The sequence below is a fragment of the Lates calcarifer genome, linkage group LG13, assembly GCF_001640805.2.
Source record: "Lates calcarifer isolate ASB-BC8 linkage group LG13, TLL_Latcal_v3, whole genome shotgun sequence".
Classification (NCBI taxonomy): domain Eukaryota; kingdom Metazoa; phylum Chordata; class Actinopteri; family Centropomidae; genus Lates; species Lates calcarifer.
Genome location: NC_066845.1, coordinates 23,667,140 through 23,688,590, shown reverse-complemented (window position 1 = coordinate 23,688,590; position 21,451 = coordinate 23,667,140). Strand labels below are relative to the sequence as shown.

General features: G+C 40.1%; 1 protein-coding gene across 1 annotated transcript in view; it reads right to left on the bottom strand.

Annotated features, from left to right (window-relative positions):
- Positions 1 to 21,451, bottom strand: part of kank1a (KN motif and ankyrin repeat domains 1a) — a 52,753-nt gene that overhangs the window by 26,897 nt on the left and 4,405 nt on the right. The window lies entirely within an intron of this gene.

Below are 21,451 nucleotides of genomic sequence, written 5' to 3'. Positions count from 1 at the left end.
ATTTTGTTACATTTTGTTTAGGGTGGTTTTTCACTTTCTTTATAACTTTTTAAAGGCTAAATGACCAAAAAGTAATCAGTAGACTAATGAATAATTTTTAAAAATAACCCTTACTTGCAACCTAGCTAATTAAATGACATACTTTTCGCTAGACTAAAGGTGACATCCTCAAAAGGTCTTGTTTTGTTCGAGCTTAGGTCCCAAAACCCCAACACAATATTCACTTTACAAAAGAAAAGCAGCAAATCTTCTCTGTTGAGAGGCTGAAATCTGTGAAATACTGTGAGTACTGTTCTGTCAGTCGATTAATCAACTAATCGTTCAGCTCTAATTTAAATGTCTAATATGTGTTAAATTACACTACTGGTCCACAAACTGGTGCCAAAAGCCTTGTATTCATTACTCAGCAGCATCGCTTATTTGCTGCAGTATCACAGTAGTATTTATTTCTGCTCTCTGGTATCTTGAAGGCATCATTCAGTTTAGAAAGTATCGGATTTCAATGCGTTCGCAGGTAAAACCAAACTCTGTCCATATTACAGTAATCCAAAGCTTCACACATTTATCTTTCCATTTAGTCTGAACAAAGACAAGATAAAGGCTTCATGACTCACCATAACAAACAGAACAAATAGATTTATAAACCGATTTGATCCAAGCAGGGTTCACGAGCTTTCTGAAGAAGTCAAATATAAAACAAACCAGGGCGACGGCATTAGACGACACAAACCAGAACAACTTGTTTTGTTCCTCCTCAGCTGTTACATAAATATGAAACACGCGCTCCTGTTGCTTTCAGTGACAGTGAGTGATTTACAGTGACTCAGGTTCCTCTTCGCAGGAAGGCGTGTGTCTGTGATTAAAAGAAACCCACCTCACTGATTTATTGTGATACGAGAGACCTGACATCACACCTGACAGGCAAACTAACAGTGGTGCAGTTTGGGAGTAACACAGGGTTACAGGGGAGGAAAAAAGTCCCCATAAATAACTAATCTTTTACCTGAAATTTATACTTTTATTAGTTCTGATAAATTACTGATCGAGGAGGTTCTGGAGCACTTCACTGCTACAGATTGATTCCCAATAAATCTGTTAATGCAGAACTAGTTGATCAATCATTTAATCAACAGACAGAAAATTAAATATAAAAAAGTTCTACAACCAGACGACTCGCTTTGGTTCATCTTCCAATCAAAGACCTGGTTCCAGCTTCCTACTGGTTTGATAGAGAACTGAGTATCTTTAGATTCTGGATCGTCAGCCAAGCAAATCAAACAATGTCACACTTCAGGTTTAGGGTGCTGCGATCAGCACTTAGCTGCATGATTACTCAAATAAGATTAACTGATCTGTGATCTGTTAGATGTAGCTCTGTGCTGAGAGGAAAGAGTGTGACTGATCAGAGAGACGGACGAGGCAAACTGAAAACAGAACGAAAACAAACTGACTGGTCTCGACAAGGACCATGATTATTGTCATTATAAGTGAATCTGACAGTATTTTTTCGAGGAGCTGATCAATCGTTTTGTTGAAAACAGCAAAAAACAACAAAAACATCTGTCTTAATTTGTCCTCCAGTGTCTTGTTTTGACCAAAACCCAAAGATATTCAGTTTAATCTCATGCGTGACAAACAGAAGCATCACATCCTCACATTTGAGAAGCTGGAAACAGATGCTGATTATTTTTACAAACTAATCAGTTAAGGAGGAGTGTAAGTGTTAAATTAAGTGCTTTTACTATCCATTGAGATCTATTTTAAAAGAGCACAGAGGTGGCATGTGACCAAAACAACGTAAAAATGGAGACAAAAAAATATTTTTCATCAAGAGTTTCCAAAAAATGTAACAAAGGCAAAGACTGGATTTTATATTTTGGTTATTTTGGTCACTAAAAACAGATCATGGTCACCTCAAACTTCAGCTTTAAGTCACATGATGAGATTCAGAGATTCAGTGCCAAGTTTAAAGCTGCACTTGAAGTCAAGCTGAGATAAAGAGTGGAGTGAAACTGGACGTTGCAAAAGTTGAATTAAAAATCTAATTATTCCACTACTGAGTCAAACAATCAGCTACTGTTATTGTGAAAACATCCATGCAGACCTAAATACCATGCAGTGTGTCTAGACCCATATAAACTGACCAATTTGACAGGATGTGGTGCGACAGTTCACATTTTCCACTGCGAGAAAAAAAAGAAAACAGACAAAGTTCAGGTTCTGTAACTTGTGTGTCAACAGTAAACAGCATGAAAAGTCAAGAGAGGGCTGTAAAGGTTGCAAACCCGCTGCGCTGAATATTCAACAGGCTTGTTTTTCCCCTAATAAAAGCTGAGGCTGCAGCTTTAATGGAGGGAAAAAGCCTCAAGAGGAACTGGGGTTATTTCTTATTCAGAGCACCAGAACAGCCTCGAACTAATCGTGCAGCAGCAGCACGTAGAGCATTTTATCTTTCTGTGGATAGTCGACATGGTGGTGCACAGGTGTCTTTAAAGCCCCTTGTGCTGGTAACAGACAAGTGCTAATGTGCACGAGTGTGTGTGTCGGCGTAATTGCAGAACAAGCGGTGGCTACTTGTCGTCTCGGCTCTGCATCTGGCCCTCGTTAGCAAATGCCTTTGAAGCTTTGGAGGAGAGGCTGCTGCGCCGACCGTGGAGAAGACGCTGGCCCAGGTGAGGAGGCCAGACGCCCTCTCTACGCTGACGCTCTCTGCCGTTGGGCAGCACTGGCCGCGGCGCTGACCCTAGGTTGTGCTGTCCGGCGGTTTGTTTCCCTTTGATGTCCTGCGTGAGCCTGCTGAGTTCAACTCTGCCTCAAAGCCTTTCAATTATCCTGGCAAGGAGAAGGAGGAGGAGGAGGAGGAGGAGGAGGAGGAGGAGGAGGAGGAGGGCAGGAACAGAAGAATGAAAGGATTTTGTCTTTTACTTTATGAGTTTACTGTCAGGAGGGTGGTATTCTCTCTGGAGAGGTCACATGGTCAGAGGGGGAAAACACTTCCAGCTACACCAGAGTGACTAAAAGTAAAGACTTCCCATGTTTAGGAAGATGAGGAAGCATCTTCTGAAGCACTTCGGTTAATAAGAAGTTGGATGTTTACCGTCTTAGTTTTGTGCCAACAATTGCTAATTAGCACTTAGCACAAAGTGCAGGTGGCAGTGTCTGTAGTTTTGCAGACAAATTCAACTTTTGACATGATGATTGATCTTAAATTTATATAGCGCCTTTCACAAGATCCAAGGACGCTTTACCAACGCAATGCGAGCATGGCTAAAAACACTAAAATAATAGATTAAAGCAAATATTTGTCATTAATAAACCTGCAATAACTGATTTATCTGGCCACTTGGGGGCAGCTTAAACTCAACTTGTGAACACAACCATTACATATTATCACCTTTTAAGTTCATTTATAATATTGCAGTAACAGAGCAACATGTTTGTGTCCACCTGCTGAATGTAAGTCCAGTGTCTTTTTTAGAGGGAAATGTCCGTCTCTGCAGCTTCTCAATGCTCCACTGTGTATACCAGCCAGTCTCTAACTGTGTCTGTCCTTTGTTTCTTGTCTTAAAACATATTTTCTCCCTTGTTTTTACCGCTGCCTAAAAGCTATGGTCAAATAGTTTCCAGTGATTATCAGACAGTAGCTTTGCTGGAAATGCCCAAACTCTAGTGCTGAGCAAGTAGAGTGGGTTTTTAGAGCTTCTTCTGCAGCTGAAAACAACACTATTAAAGCAGCGAGAGTCAACCAGTGGTGAGTTGGACTGCTAAACAATGAGCTGAAACTTACTATAAATTAATAATTTCAAAGGAGAAGACAGTAGCTAAGAAAAGATGCACACCAGTGGTTAAAACACTGCACACAAAATGCTCAAACAAGAACTGTACCTTTACAAATAGGCCCAGAATCCAATTTTAGGTCAAACTGAAAAGCCAACAGCAAACTCTCGACCCAAATCTTGACCTTAAGTGTTCGAAAATTAGGTTTGTTCAATCACAGGTTACAAGAAACCAGAACAGCACAGTGGCCAAAGAGCGCTCACATAAAGAGAGAGAGGATGAGTCAACCTTCAGTCATTCCTGTTGCTGTATAATCACACATCAAGTTATTCCTGGTGCTATCACTTTCAGCTCCCTGCTATTCTTCCTCTGCTGCAGTCATGGGCCTTGTGCACAGGGATAAACATAACATCTGAGAGGGACAAGCGTTTGGTCAATTAAGACTGTAATTATGTTAAATCAAAGAAAATTATACATACACCCCCCTGTCATTACGTTCCCAGCCATCGTTCATTCCTGTCTGACCATTTCCACCTCATTTTATCTCTTTTAGCTCTGAAACAGACGCTTCAAAATAGATCCTTCTTATTTCAAGATAGGGAAAAGGACAGAATCTGAGTTCCTGAGCATAAAATTTCTGGACTCCTGGAGCGAGGATTTCAAATTACAGAGCATCAGGATTGAGACATCTGTGAGACACATGCAGAGCTGAATCTGAAATCTGCAGCAAGCCACACTGTTTAAAAATTCCACAGTGGTTCAAACGCTTTGCAAATGTGGTGAGGGGTTTAGGTAGGATTGAAAAATGTGAACTCCAGAGTCACAGAGCGGGTTACAATCTGTACTAGGGCTGCACGATGTACCGTTTGAGCATCGTCATCGCGATGTGCGCATGTGCGACAGTCACATCGCAGGACGTGCAATGTTTTCTCTCTTTTTTTTTTTTAGATCATGCCATAACTTTTCACCTCACAAAAGACATGGTTTAAAAACATGATCCACTCTTTTGTTTTAACTACTTTGCTGCTGTTTTACAAAAAGAGATTTTTATTTCATTGTTGTATTTTTGTGAACCACTCAGGGGGCTGATGCAGCTGCTTTTATTTTTAGATTTTTGTTTAAATGATGTTTACTAATTAGATCATTGATCATTGGTGAATCAAGTCATCTGGTGAGAATTCTTGTATTTTTTAATATCGCAAAAAAATCGCAACGTCAGTTTTTTCCAATATCGTGCAGCCCTAATCTGTACTCTGTATAAAAATGACAGCACTGCAGTTGCTAAGCACACTCTCAAATCACGACACATTTACACACAGATGGTGCGTTCAGAGAGGAGATCACAGGTGAAAATGTGCCACTCATACAGTTTTCTGATTGGCAGGTGAATACCCCCCACACACACACAAACACAACACACAGAAAGGAACGTGATACAGCCAGTTCTGGAAACGACAGCAGTCCTTGTTGGCTTTACTACAAACTCATCCACCAGCAAGTTGTTGAGAAGTTAAGGAACATGTAACCAGAGTCGACAGGCAGTGCTGCCATCTTGGCACCTTTTGTCGCTAGATTTATTGACTTTTCAGAGCCCTTTAGTGACTTTTCTCCAAGAAGGGAGTCACCAGTAATGGCTCGTGAACATAAATACCGAACAGGAGAACGACCAGCCAAGACAAATCGTTTTGTACATTGGTGAAAACGCTGGATTCCAGGTGCACATCGCACAGCCTTACTCTCTTCTCTCATTTAATTGGCGACTTGGCAGCCGACAAATACACGAATGAGCTTCTAACTTTCTCTCTGAGTGATCATTTTATAAGTAAATATAGCTGAAATCACAGCACAACCGTTGTCTTTAATTTGCATGTGTGGTGATTTTGTCAGACAACGTTGCGGTTATAAAATCCAAAGTCGAGCAGAGCAGAGCAAATGGAAATGACTGCTGGTTAAGATGTCGGGTCAGTCACTACTTCATACTTGCTCTGACAACAGAAACGGAAACACTCACACAGGTACAAGCAAATTAGAATAAATGCAGGATGGAGAGGTTATCAAAAGGTGTCTTCAACTGTCTCTATTTTAAGACTGTGCTTTATCTTGACAGCTGCTCTCCAGAGGTTCAGTGTCCTCTCGTGAGAATTTAGGAACCCCCCCCCCTCAATCTTTCCTGAGTGAGGTTTGAACAGCTGAAAGTACAACTTCAAAATCTACAATAAAATAGAAAAAAAAAGCATTAGATTCCAGAGTATCTTTGGTTATGATTACCCTGACGTGTGATTTATTTTGTTGGATGACAGCCTGCAGGAGGGTGGTGGGATAAAAATCCAGCAGATGAACTCCAGCACTGTGCTTCACCTGTGATTTATTGCTCTGCTCTGAGATTTACTTTTGTTGCCTGCAGCAGAGGAGCCAATCAGCTGCTTCTGGGTACCTTTTTTCCAAGTTGCCAAGAGTCTCTCTCATTTTTTACTGGCTCAATTAGATTTAGCCTTCAGCTTGTTTGAGGTAATAACACTTTATTTGTTTGCAAAGAGAAAAAACAGCTAAAATGAATCTGCAGTAGTAACAATGTTTTGGAACAGTCTTCAGTGATTTAATTAAATGATTTCCACCCTCACTGTTCACTAAAACAACCTTAAACTGTATCATTTACTGTAGTGTGTCATTTAAGAAACACTACCTTCATTGAGGTAATGATCAATCTTCAATCCAACGACTGTTTTCACCTCTCTCGTCCACCGTCTAACTTCCCTTCACAGACACTGTATAGTGTATCATTAATCAGCTGCTGCTGCTGCTGCACTGAGCAGTGATTTAGTTCAGGACACTCAACTCTTCCCACACCTTTCCCCCTTAACACAGCAGCTCCTTCTGCTGACAACACCGCCCCCTAGAGGAGAAAGACGGCACAGATCCAGAGAGTGTGTGCTTCAGTAAGTACCGCTAGAAAAGTAGGAAAGTAGGACTTAAGAAATGAATGTTTTTGTCTATGAATCACACTCACAAGCTTTACCTTCTCTTTCTTTTCTCTGCACATTAAGACATAATAATTGTAACTTATCTTTAAGTCAGAATCCAGATTGGTTCTGCAGCTTTAGATTATTTTATTTACTGACTAGCCTGATCAATATTCTCTTATATCAGTAATTAATCTAAAATGTCAAAGAAAAAAAAGTCTAAACTGCTTATTACATTTTCCTAAAAGTCTGTGATTACATCTTCAAATGGCTTTTATATCCAAACAACAGCTCCAAAGCCCAGAGTCAATCTATTTACAAAGATATAAAAAAGAGAAAAGCATCTGTCGATCCACTTCTTGATTATAAGAGTCATTTTAGCTCTAGTCCAGACGAGAAAACAGCTGGAATAAGCAACATTTTCACTTTCTCTGTCCTTAACATGTGACTGAACATCACCTAGACCTTGTAAACTTCTGCCCTCCAAGTCAAACTTCCTGTTTTCTGCACCTTCAAAGACTTTAAAGACTCTCAGGGGGTCCCCACCAAAGGCACACTGTAAATTTTTTCCCTTACCTACAAAGAGTTGAGTCACAGAAGCACAAAAACATCCTCTGAGGGTTTTGTCCCCCTCTCCATCATCCTCAGCTCCCTGAATCACTTGTTCGATGTGGCCTTGAATACTTTAAAACATCCAGTGTTCCTGCTCCACACCAGGACAGGCTGTTACCCTCCCTGTCTTTGTCATCCTCCCTCCCTCCCCCTGCCAACACATGCCCTCCTCTAGCCAGCCTGCACTTGACCAAGGACAGGCTGGAGCCACTTATTTGTTTAGCTCTTGAGTGGAGTCACCAAGGCGGAGGGGGAGCCATGGGTCGGTGAACACCACCATGCAGGGGACCCTCCTCAATAAGGCACCATGCAAAGTGGACTCAAAATATCTCTGCAGCTGTGATGAAGATTCATTTTCAACATTTCAGGACCCAAAAAGATTCAGTTTACAAAGATATAAAGCAGAGAAAAGCAAGTGGAAAGGCTTTTAAAAAACTTTTGCTTAAAAAATTACTTTTATCAATTAATCAATCAGAATCATGGCAGATTATTTTTCTGACAATCAACTAATCCTTGCAGCTCTGATATATTCATAAGTGTTCCTAATATTCTGAACATCCTGCACACAATGCACCACTAAAACACATTTATTTTTGGATGTAAAAACAAAGCACCAAATTTAATTTCATTATCATGATGTGATTGGAATAGAGTTTGGTTTTCATTATTGTGTCACAGCTACAGCTACAACAATTAATCAACTATTCTGATAATCAAATAATCGTTTTAGCCTTTTATTTAAAGCAAAAATGCAAATATTTGCTCTTCTAATGTGAGTATTTGATAGTAAACTGAATATCTTTGGATTTTGGACAAAATAAAACATCTGTAGATGTCACCTAGGTCTAATCTAATTAAATCTAATAAATTAAACTTTAAAAGGAAAAAAAGGAGACTTTAGGTCATTTTAGAGCCAAGAAGAAGAAAAACAAAATGTTGTTCTCACAGTTATCTTCATCATAATCTCAAAATCCAACAACTTTGCTCTAAACAAAGTCATTATAACTCCAGATGAAGCTGCAGTGAGAGACTGTCACTCCCAGAGCTTTCACTCCTGTTGTCAGCTCGCTCAAAGAGGCATTGTGGGAGAAATTCCCCGTCTTAAGTGCTCCCGTGTTTGCTTTTGTGCCGAGCGAACCCACTCCGCTGACCTTTTGGAGACGGACCAATGAGATCTGCCGCTGCGTCCCTCTGCTGCCCTTCTCCGCTGACAGCAGCCGGACAATGAAGAACAAGCTAATTAAACTCATGACAGCCTGAAGGAGGGAGAAGGAGCTCTTTCACTGAACCCTTACCAACAGACACTGAACTGAGCCAACGGACAAAACATTTTATGAAAGCACCTTAAAGAGAAGTAACAGGCTGATTTCTGCAAACTGAATTTCCACAAATTTATTCTGTGGCGTTTGACGATGACAGTTTTCAGAGCTGGACAAACTTCGTCTGTCTTGATTAGACATTTGAGCCGCTGGACCAATTATGGTGTTAATGAGTCACGGGCCACGCTGCGCTGGACTACTGCCAGGAAAGGCGGAGCGGTGGTGATGGTGGTGGGAGGGGGGTTACTCTAATGTATAGAGATGCTGCTCTCAGACCTATAATGATCAAAGCTGCATAGACAGCATGAGAGAGGATGCCATTTCAATGGGGTTCACAGCAAGTTGTCACGCAAGCATGCAACCGGATACACTGTCACTAATCATGTGTCAGTATCCCTCAGGTACAGATATACTGCTGTACTACATGGTATTTATGTTGAAGCTGAAGTTTGTATGGAAGACGAAGATGAAGAGCTCTTACCTACAGTTTTGCAGACTATCAACTAAATACAGTACCTAAATGTAGCTATATAAATTAACCTCTTAATTTGACAGACTAGTCGACGCAATAGTTGACGCCTTTTTGTCACCCGACAGCCACCATAGATTCTCTGACACGCTTGTAAAGGGAGAGGGTGAGGTGACAGGTATTCAGTTGGTTGCAATCTGCATTCTCACCACTAGATGTCACTAAATCTTCCACCATACTCCTTTAATTTTTTAATTTTTTTTACTTTTCTCTCTCAATCAAGCAGCAACCTAGTTGAGCTACAATATACAACTACTTTATGTCTGCATGAAAAACAAGAACCAATAGTTGAATTCTTATTCGTAAAAATCTGACAAAATTCTGAGTTGGGTTATTTCAGTCAGATATATAAATATATAATCAACATTTTAAAGTAAATATATCCTTAGTTTATGTGCTTGGAACACTACTGTTAATGTTTAGGAACATTTGAGAGCACAACATGGTTAATAAATTGCATAAACTCAAAATGAAGCAGAAAAAAAAAAGAGCATTTTTGGACAAAGATCATGTGATCAGGCTACAGCAAGAAATAAAAGAAACTACAGAGGTCGTAGAAATAAAGACAAGACGGTTTTCAAGGTCCCAGTCAGCTGGCCTACACACTCTTTTCTCAAACTGACCTACATTTGTGAGCAAATTAACTACAAGAGATGAAGGGTATGTTTTTATGCCGTTCTTTTTTCTCTTTCAAAATCAATCAGCGCTCCCTGAAGAGCCAGATTTTTATCTCTAGGGTCTGATGTAGTCCCAGCTGTGCCATGGTCCAGGTCCTGGGAACAAAACATGGCCGAGCGTCAGTGGGAAGCAGGACCGACACCTGCCAGCTTCAGAGGCATTCAACCACAGGATGAGCATGAAACAGCCTCCAGGAGATAAGATGTTTTCCACGCAAGGTTTTATCTGAATCATTAAACCGCTTGGCTTCTGAACTGATCAAAATCTCACGATCAGCGTCATTGGCAGAAGGCGGCGACTGACCAACAGGTGACTGAGGGAAGGGAACATATGTGAGAAGGTCTGCGCTTTACAGATTTAAACCAAGCTAATTAAAGCAATTCTTAATACAATTACAGAAGTACAGACATTGAAAAGCCAGTTAAAAAAAGGTACATCATATGTTGTCTGTCGATGAACTGAGTAGTTGATCAACACTAAATTAATCTGTATCACTGACTCATTTTTCAAGCAAAAATGCCACAAATGTTTGAACATTGTACATTCTCAAATGTCAGGATTTGATGTATTTTGTCATTTATGGTAGTAAATTAAATATCTTTGTCTATGTGTTAGTCAAACAACAAAATAAACTAAACTATAAATAAACTAACTAAAATAATTTTCTTGAACTGTAGGAAATTATAGAGACAGTTTTCCTTAATGGACAATATGATTAATCAAGACAATAAACATCAGATTAACTGATGAGGAAAACAGTAGTTAGTTGGCTCCCTGCTCATAATGAAGAAATATGTCCTTAAAATCTAACAATATAATGTGTTTTTCTGGGTTTTTGAATGGCAAGAATATCATGACATTGAGGTATAAGCTAAATAAAGATGGTTGCACAGAAAATATATGCTCTAGAGCCAGTAGACTGGTAAAACAGCAGCAGCTTTCAGGCAAAGTCACTAAACACCTGAGTTAACACCTGCAGAGCTTTACATTTTATCAAAAATGTAATGCCTGCCTACTTCCTACATCACAGTTCACTTTGCCAAAGACAAACAGATGAACTTCACTGAGCTACTTCCTGATGTGACTGGGTTTTCATCCTTGTTGTGCAGTTACTTTATCTGCAAATGTAGCTTTTGTGACGGGGTGTGTGTGTAATAAAAACATAAATGTAACGTACAATATATTCATGTCCATCTGTTGAGCACCTCGTCTCCAGCTGACGCCGACTCTCCCTCTATCTCTCCCTCTCAGCTGGCCTCATTGTTTATCATGGCGAGGTCAGGACCGTACCCACTTAATGTGGTGACATCAATGGTTAGGACTGATTAACTGGCTTCAGTGTCATTTGTCATCAGGGATATCAAGCATGCTAATCTCGGGGGGAGGGGGGGGCAAATCACCGTTATCCCTGCTCAGTCGCTGGGACGCCTTGTGATGATAAAGCAACCAAACTGCAGCTATTACAGAGTTGATTTGGCCTTGAGTGGAAACAGACGGTGAGCAACAGCAGAAACTTTAGCAACAAATTCAGGAAACATGACGAGGCTAACGGAGGTGAATGAAGCTCTAAAATCCTCCATTTACTCCTCATTAATTCACAGTTTTCCCTCTCTAAAGCTTCTCATTTAGATGGGCCACTTGTGTTTTTCCAGAGAGGAACTGAAAGATGGACTCGAGCTTGTGAAAGAAAGGAGAGAAGACAAGAGAGGGAGGGAGGGAGGACTAATCCCATTAGGGTGGCAGCTAAATGATTTGTTCCACTGAGAGAGGGGGAGATAAAAAGGTGCGTATGGGGAAGGAAGGAAGGGGTGGGTGGGGGGTGTCTTTTTGGGAGGATGACAGTAGCGATGAGGCCCCCGGGTATCCTCATAGACAGCGCTCAGAGCTGTCCACACGCCACTGTAGTCCCAAATTTGAAAGTCTAATTTATTCCCAAGGGGGGGAAACGACGAGGACATATGAGAACAAAGAGACAGAGAGAGTGGACAAGGTTAGTGATGTGCCAAAATCAGCCATAAAACCAGGACCCATGAAGGATAAATAAAGCTTTTTAAACTGCTGATAATTTCCTCTATCAATTAATTATGGTCTCAATTAATCGATGAGTCATTTGGTCTATAAAATGTAAGAAAGAGCTGAAAGCATGATGTTTTTAAACATCCAAAACCCAAAGTTATTCAGTTTACTGTCAGAGATGACTACAGAAACCAGAAAAAAATCACATAACCATAAAATTCAGGTTTTTTTCTTAAAAAAAAAAAAAGACTCAAAGTGATTAATTGGGTATCAAAATAGTTGCATTTCTAGGTTAGAGCTTTGGAATTAAGATTAAAGATATATCATAGATCAAGAAAGTATTTAAGAACATTTTTATTGCTGAAAAGACAAAGGACAAACCAACTTAACTTTAATTTCTTAAATAATTTTTTAATACTTTTATCTATGGAACATGTTAGTTTTTGTAACAATATCAAAATAAAACAGTTTTTTGATACCTTATTTTCGAGAAATCAATCTCTAAATATTATCCAAACACAAGCAGTCTAAATTAAGCAGTCTAAAATTAGCAAACACTTGCTTTAAATCTGATAAAACAATCTGAACAACCATCATCTTCCAGCATTTTGTACTTGATAGGGCACATTTCAGTCGACACAGACAGGTATAATACCCAGTCCTGTTCATACACATGGAAAAACACTGTATCAACTACAAACCACACACTAAACAATCTCTGAGAGGTGTGTCCTTCAACGCTGACAGACACTTGAGCTGTTTCCATTCCCTCTGAAAAACGACAACAGACTCTCTGTGTCTTTGTGCAGTAAACGTCAACAGCTTCAGGAAGTAGTTAAAACAGCAAATGGAGAGAGAGACAGAGCTGCTACAGGTGAAGAAAGGTAAAACAAAATCTATTCAGAAGTGGTTTATCAACTGAGCCAAGATAAACCAGAAGGTGTGTTTGCACTGATGCTTTTAGGTTGTTTATACTGTTTCTGAAACAAGTACTTAAGTGCAAAAGTTTTATATCATACAGTATAAAGAGTTCATGGTGATTTCTCAGGTTTCTCAATTACAGTTACTCCTTTTTCTATCTTTATAATGGGTCATTTTACATTTACAATTAATAACAAATTATTTTGCAATTTAAAACCACAAGGCATCACTTTCTGTTCTGGGACATTTTGATGGGTATTGTACATGTGACAGATTAAATGCTTTATCAATTAATTTAAGAAGTTATTAACGGATTAATCAATCATAAAAATAGTCTTTAGCTGCAGCTGTAGATATAAAAACTTTTCTAACTTCAGTACTTGTCTCTTGCAACATCAAAATATTATATCTGCATAGAGTTGTTTCTTTCCTCACATTGACATTTAACCACTCAGATATAAAGAGTTGTGTACAAAATAAAAAGCCTCGCTCCAGTGTCTTTAGGCAGAGCTCTGCGTTTGAAAAAATAAAAAGCATGGATTCCCAGCCGTGGTTGTGCAGAGGAAGCTGTAATAACTGTGGGACTAACCGATGACTTCCGTGTCATCCTTTTCATTATCTTGGCCTCGGCTCGCGGTCACAGGGTCATAGGCTATGAAAACAGTAGCATGCCTTCATAGGTATAATGCAACACATTGTATTGTGTTGGCAGTGAAGGGGTGAGGGGGTGAGGAGGGAGGGAGTTGGGGGGTTGGGGGGTGGGTTGTCTTCCCAGTGGGAGTCATCCCGGTCAACAATAGCAGTAACATTCCACTGGAAACACTGTGGCATTATAGCTGCCCTCGGTTCGCCGGGAGGATCCCCACTTCCACCAAAACAAAGGGATTATCTCCCGGGGTATTCTGGGAATTTTCAGCGTCACCTCTGGGAATGATTCAGAGGCAGGGGAAAAAAAAGAAAAAACAACAATTTCATGTTTTCTCAAGTGTGTATTGACAGCTCTAAACGAGGACAAAATATTCTGCGTCTGCTAGATTCCCACTTTTCAACACCTAAATGTGTTGCAGCTCTCACTGTCTGCTGATATAAGTTTTAGTATTTTAATCTGAATTTATCTCATGTTTATTCATTTGGTTGTATCCTTAATGATTGAGAATTCACTTGACAAAGAGTTGGCCTCTTTTATTTTTGTTCAATGAAAACTTATGTAGTATTATTATTATATTATTATTATTTTTTCTTATCAGTTAAGCAATAAAAATGATGTGAATACAAAGTGAATTATTTCATTTGTTAGATGTAGAGGTGCACTTAAGTGATGACAGATTTGTTTTGGCACTCCATGTCCACCAGTCAGATCAACTATTTGCCAAAATCCTTGGAGACTCAGTACTATAAAACAACAAATACACATGAGTTCAAATAGTACTATGGTATTAAAAGATCCATACTGAGCAACTGCAACATCCTTGGTTTAAGTTGAAAATCATCTCTGGCATCTTCTTCAGGTTTTATTAGCTTTTATTTTTTCTAATCTTGTCCAATATTCTGTAATTTAAGATGTGATAACCAACCACAGAACATTTCTGAGCAACACCCTCCCCACCTTTCAACTAAACTTCATGTGGCGGTAAAAGAAATTCTACTTTGCTTGTAATTTTGTGGATGCTATAACCTTGCTTTTAACTTGAGAATCAAAAACTAAATTTGCTTCTCCGTTCTCACAGGGATAATTTGTCACCTTTGGAGTATGGAGAGGTTTAAAATCCTTGATCCTGATAAGTTAAAAAAAACTTTCTAATGAACTGTAACGATTATTAATGATTAAAACTCTCTGTAAAACAGAAGCAGCCCCTGCCCAGAAGGCGCTGTCCATGAGCAAATATTGACTTGAGTGGTGACCCGTGCTCTGCTATTATTTCAGCTACACTGGAGGGCAGGAACAATCAGCATTTGCCGGTGACAGATGTCACTGAATATGCAAAACAGCTATGGGAGAGAGGAAGGGAGGGCAGTTGTATCAACAATGAACAACAGATAACCTGCCGAGGAAATATTATACCACCATGTCTGTGTTTGTTCAAACGTCCTCTAATATGAGCTCACTGGAACAGAGATTACTTCACTCTGCAGCTCAACAATATTAACTAAATAATTTCATTATACAGTTACTAGTTGGGTAGAGCACCAACCACAGTATTATTAGTCCTTGTTGATAAAAAATTTGCAGCTCCAGTCAATGATTACCTGCCACAAATGAAATAAATTTAATTGTAAACAATCATTATTAATCTAGTAATATACATTAATGACTCCCTCCCTAAAAAAAATCACTTTGACACTCTTGTTTCTGCTGGCTAACAGAAGCTAGCTGACCAAGTGTGGACAGTTAACAAGCCTGCTAGAGCAGAAAGCTGCAGACTTTATCTGGTCCTTTTGGAATCTGCGTGGGGGACACATGACCCTAACTGGTAGGTATGCAGACCAAGAGCCCTGCATGCATCCTCCGATGATGAAATTAACATCATATGGGCCCTTACGTACTCACAGATGTGGAAAGTATAACACTGGGCCAAGGAGAGGCAGGGACTGATGGGTAGGGATTTTAAATTATTGTTTATTTCATTAGGTCTTGTTTTAATCTACATAATAAATCAAATTTTAGGGCTCCATACAAACCATGTGTTACAGTATCTCACCTACAAAGCACACTGCTGCCTGTTAAAGCCAGCTGAGTTATGAAAAGAACAAACACAATCTCTAATTTGAATAAACAAAACAGGCCGACTGTCAACATCCTGGAAAACTGGTTTGGTAATAATGCTTCTCAGTGGTACGCTGCCATCTTTTGAGGCCTGTTTTTTTAATCCATGCACGGATATGGACGTCAGACTGCTTCACTTCTTGGTCATATATTAAAACACAGATGTTCTCATAGTGTAAGTGCAGGTAATGTTACCCATCTACTACAGTTCTCCCTCAGTAAAAAAGGGCTAATTAAGGAGTCTGTCACTTTAAAGCAAGAGGAGATAAGAGGGCTACTTCATGCACCATCACCAATAAACATGACATAACAGGAGCTCATAATATAACACAATGTCAATTATGTTACTGCTCAGATAAATTCACAACTGTGTACATGAAGTTATATAACGACTGTTCAACCAGACAGAAACTCATTCTGTCACAGTTATGACCCCAGTCAGAATAAGTCCAACAATTGCAGCCCCAGTTGCACAAAAGATGCCTAATACGCCAACCTGTGCTCTACACTCCCTCCAAGGGGGGAACATGGGATGGGTCAGGGAGCCCGTGAACGGCGTTGCCATGGCGACCTGCCCCTCACTTTGTGGAAACTGAAACCTGAGAGGACGCAGGGCCATTGTTGAGCCGACCTCACCGTGGCGCAGTGATGAGGACTGAAGTCAAACAGTCAAACACGACGCAGCAAAAGGTTCACACACTTCAAAAGCTAAGTGAGAGAATAAAAGTATCAATAAAAGCCTTTATCGTAAAAAAACGGCATCAACATCATCTACGTGTTCTTATTAAAAACACTTCCCGTGCTGTGTGTTGATTCTGTCGTGCTGACAGCCGGCCTTCATGTGCACAGGAGCTTCAACTCCAAGCAGATAAGATCGATGGTGTCACCGGGGAGTCAATCTCCACTGTAAACACAGCCCCACTGACCGTAGGAGGAAATAATTTACTGCTGCAGTTTAACAGTTTACTGAGAAACTGCCCGACCTTCTTCGGAAAGATGTTTGTACACTCAATCAAAGGCATGTGGCTGACATCAAACTGCAAGAAAAAAAAAGCTTTGCTTCCGATTTCAAGACCACTTCAGAGTTTTGTTGTCATCACCTGACTTAAGTGGTTTACTACTGGTTTGTCACATGACCAGTGGAGATCAGATATCGACTTTAATTAGAGGAAAACTTCTGCAAACTGGTAAACCGTCCCATGCCTTCACCTCAGACTGGGAAGAGTTCACTTTAACTCAGTGGAGCTTCATTTGGAAAATGTCCAGTTGATGCTCAGTGGTTGTGACGTTTTCCTATGAAAGAACATGGTCTTGTGTAACAAAAATTCCCCAAGTGTTGTCTTAATTACTTCCATAGAAATGCTTAAACAAACTGATGCATCGACTCATTGACTTTTAGCAGACAGCCACTCCTCAAACCTTGTCTGCCATTTCTGTACTGCAGTTTCTTGTTGCTTATCAGCTCATATATACATCGAAGAGTCCAATGGTTTCAGCTGAACGACGCCTCTGCTTGCACCTTCCAAATGAGCAAACCCGTTGGGATAACCTATGCTATTAATTGATCAGGGTTTGGTCTATACATCATAAATCTGATTTATGAATTAACATTGCTTTTTAGCCCCAATCGATCACACAACAACCACTAGAAATGGCTTAATTGTCATTTAATCACTGCTTTGTTTACAACAGACAGACATCAGTGCAACAAGCACATGTATAATCCATCCCAACTCTAACTGCCAGTTCTCCCAATTAAACACCTAGCGGTAGACCAATCACTGATAGCAGATATATTCATCCTCTAATACACCAAGATGCCAGTTGCCACGTTTGTAAACTTGTTGGAATAAGAAAGCAGACTGCCGAGCAATTCTTTCGTTACCTAATACTACTACTACTACTACTACTATATTTTATATTTTCATTTTTTTATACCTCCTGTTTCAGAGGTGTCGTTGTTTTTAAATGTGCATAGGACAATAAATACTTTGACTTTGATGTTTATGATCCGCTTAAAGTGCAACTTGTACCAGAGGATGAGAGATGACGCATCTGGGTATGTCAAGGCCCTTCAGTTTACTATCTGTGTGATAAATACATCACCGGATGTGTCTCAGGTCACTTTCATGTCATTCCTGCATCACTGTGCTTCATGGGCCCCATGTGAAGATTTTTTTAACTTCTCTAGTGTCAAAGAACATGACTGATGATGAACATTTTCTGTGCAAAGACCACAGGTTAAGAACAACAGTGGGATAATGTGCCTGATTAGCTTTGCTTTAACACCACCAGTGACACACCAGAGCACCAGAAACTGGAGATCAGATGTAGATCGCCTGAGAAAGTCAATCTTGTTCTGTTTAGTCAGCACCAGAGCTCAAGTAACAGTTCATACCAGCATAAAAGAAACAAACCAACCAGTCAAGTTTGTTTGAACCACAACAAACAAGTTAAGTCTGTAAGCACCCTCAAAACAAGGTGACAAAGAAAAGAACACAACATACCAATTTTTGTACAGCCTGCCGCACATGTGAGGTCAGAGTGACTGGATCTTGACTGGGAATGTGTGAAGCAGCAGCTGTAGACACAACAACCGCCTCTCCCCGCACCCCTAAACTCAAACTTACCAACTCAGAAATATATTTTGTACTCACCTTCCTCATATCGTAAAAGTCTCAGAGTTATTTAGTGAATGCATTTCCCTCAGCTGCAACTCACAGACGGCTCCCGGTACAACCAGAGAGAAAACATCCCACAGAGAAATGAGGGATTAACATGGAGACGTCACCCGGCGCTGTCTCACACGGCAGAGCGCGAGCCAATCACAACACGGCCGCTCGCTCAGACACCAAACACACACACACACACACACACACACACACTGTAACCTGACAATACCAGCCAGTGAGGGACACTGTAATATGAGCAGCCTGGTGACTACTGGGGCTGAGGATCTGGGGTTGTCTCAGCCGGAAACAGTGGCATCCCTGGCAAGAGACAAATTCAGAAGCTCTTTATGTGGTGTAGACGATAACGGAGGTGTGGAGAAATTGGCTCATTTCCACTAAACTTTGGTTAAGAAGCTGCACAAGGCAAGATGTTCATGTAAAGGTAGGCCTCACCTCTCATTAAGGTGATACTCCACCCTGTTTTCTATCCTTCGAGAATGACAGACTCTACCTTCAGGGCCTAATTAATTGTAGTTTGTTTCCAACTGATTGCAACAGTTGCTCTTTTCATGGCAGGAAAAGACCAACAATTATTTTCCTTACAGATTAGTCTGCTGATTATTTTCTCTATAAAAGACACACCAAAAGTTTGAGGTGACTGCTTCTAGTTGCTTGATTTGTCTGACCAACAGTCCAAACCAAAGGATATTCAATGTATTGTCACTGAAGATAAAGAAAACTGGTACATTTTAACATTTGAGAAGCCAGCCCTGGTGAATTTTGGCATTTTTGGTTAAGAAAAAGCACTTAAAACACATGAATTAATCATCAAAATTTCTGCAGATTAGTGTTCTGTCAGTTCATTAACCATTCATTTGAACTTTACTTAAAACACTAATAAAAACATGTAAGATACCGAGAATTACAAAAACCAAACCAAAGCACGTTCCTGCTTCCTCACAGCCTACTTTCTCTTTAAAGAAGCATATTACAGACTTTTCAGAGCCACCTTTTAAGCCCACAGAGGGTGAGCATGCTTTGAAAAGAGGCTTCAAGTGGAGTAATGACTGTCTACTCTCTTAATTAAAGAGACCACAGATTCACCTACAAATGAGCCCAAATGATATACACTTACATCCACTGGAGCTGACTGATCAAACCTACGGAACTTCAACCCAGCAACAGCAAAGAAAGCATCGCAGAACAGACAAAAGTGAATAAAATGCACCCTTGTTTAATTTACAATACAGCCGTACTTGGTCTGGTGCAATCAGTAGCTTTCGGCAGCTAATGTTAGCAGAGTTTTGACAGATACTGTAATGTTGCTAAGATTATGGAGTCATTTAGCCTCTTTATGACTCCTCTTTACTTATGTTACTGATACTATGTTTTAGCATTACATTATCCTGTAATTGTTACTTGTGGCTGCAGTGATCACTGTTCTGGAACAATGTTATAGCTGTCTGGTGACTTGATTACTGGAAATCTGAGTTCTTTTTCTGTGATAAAACTAGCACAGAAAGCCAAAGGTTTCCCCTAAATATGTGCTTTGTGGAAAACATACAACACTTCATAAATAGAGCATGGTATGTTTGGTAAACAAGGCTTGCATGCCACCTGTTTATGGCCGGTTAGCTGTCATGATAAGGGTTGAGTTCTGGCGAAATTGAATCAGACTGCCTTCTTGTGGAATGCTTCAACTTGACAGGGAAAGTCTGTGCATGCCTGCATAGCTGAGGGATTATCACAGTATCAATTGAGCCTTGAATTCCCTTTGCACCTGCCTTGTCCTGCTTAATGTACAAGAAACAGGCGGGATTTTTCACTCGTCCCTTTTTTTCAGCGGACTCGCCTTTCATTCACAAGTGGAGCTAAAGGGATAATGACAAGCTGAAGGTGAGCTGCTTCTACAAACTGACACTTCCTTCTGACACAGGCAGCCATGGATGTTTGGTATGTATAAGTGCTGAATGTTTTGTTAATCTCTATCATTTCCGCTGCATTTCAGTGTAGGAAAACAGACTCCAAGCATTTGCCGTGGTGTTGTGGAATAAATAGACCAGTAACAACAAAAGCACTGCTGGTTAACCCTTGGCCAGAGTGGTGGATGTCTGGGATGGTAATCTACACCAGGAGCAAGGCAGCAACTCCCAACACCAGACTCCATTGACAAAAATAGTTATTTTACCTTGCAGGAGTTGCTGGAATACCACTGCCTTGATCTGGTTAGTTTGTTTGTGTTACTTTTACTTAAGGAGGATCTAAATACTTGTTCCACTGAAAGTCATTCAATAACACAAACAAACCAACCAATCAGGGTAGCGGTACTCCAGCGATTCCCATGTTCTACACAGTAAAATTCAGGTTTTTGTCAATGGAGTCTGGTAGCAACACACAGTGACACTTCTGCTTAAACAAAGAGGATCTTAGTCTTCAATAAAATGGTCTATCTCTGTAGGAATCCTATCCTAATGTTGTCAGACACTTATAATAACAATCTCAACGAGCTTTTAAGTGGATGTACTTTGACGTGGACAATTGCCCAGTTGGATTAGATACACCAGATACACAGTTCTTGCTCAAAGATTTTGTCATTTACACACAAAAACACAGGAAAATACACCCAGGTTAAGAAAAACAGGCACTGTCCTTTAAGTATTGGTGAAGTTTTCACCCCTTACAAATGTATTCCCTTTCACGCAGCTCACAAGTAGGTGAAATAGCAGCAGAAATGTCTCTCTGCACCCGACTAAAAAGAATATATTATACAGTATATCACCACATAGCCATAGTGTATGATAGTGATATCATCTGCATTTCCCTTGAAGCATGGGTAAGGCAGAGAAAGATAATTGGGGTTCCCTGCCTCACCACAGTCAGTTTTTTTTCTGCCACTCCTCCTCCTCCCATTGTGGTCAAATATCAAAACAATCACTTCTAGCAAGCCATGTCAAGCACTGTACTTTTACTTCAGGGCATCTGTTTGGTGTGTGATTAATTTAATTCACAGTACCACCCCCACATTAGCTTTTAGAAGAGACCATGAAAGCACAAAGTCAGGTTCACGGCAGTACCACAAGCAAAGCTGACACTGATCATAAGAAATCATTAATAAACCAAGATAAAAATCATCTGGTTTTAAACGGTAGCACTTGTGTTTTGTGCTAACATGCTGGATAAACCACATGTCAGAGAGTGTGGCC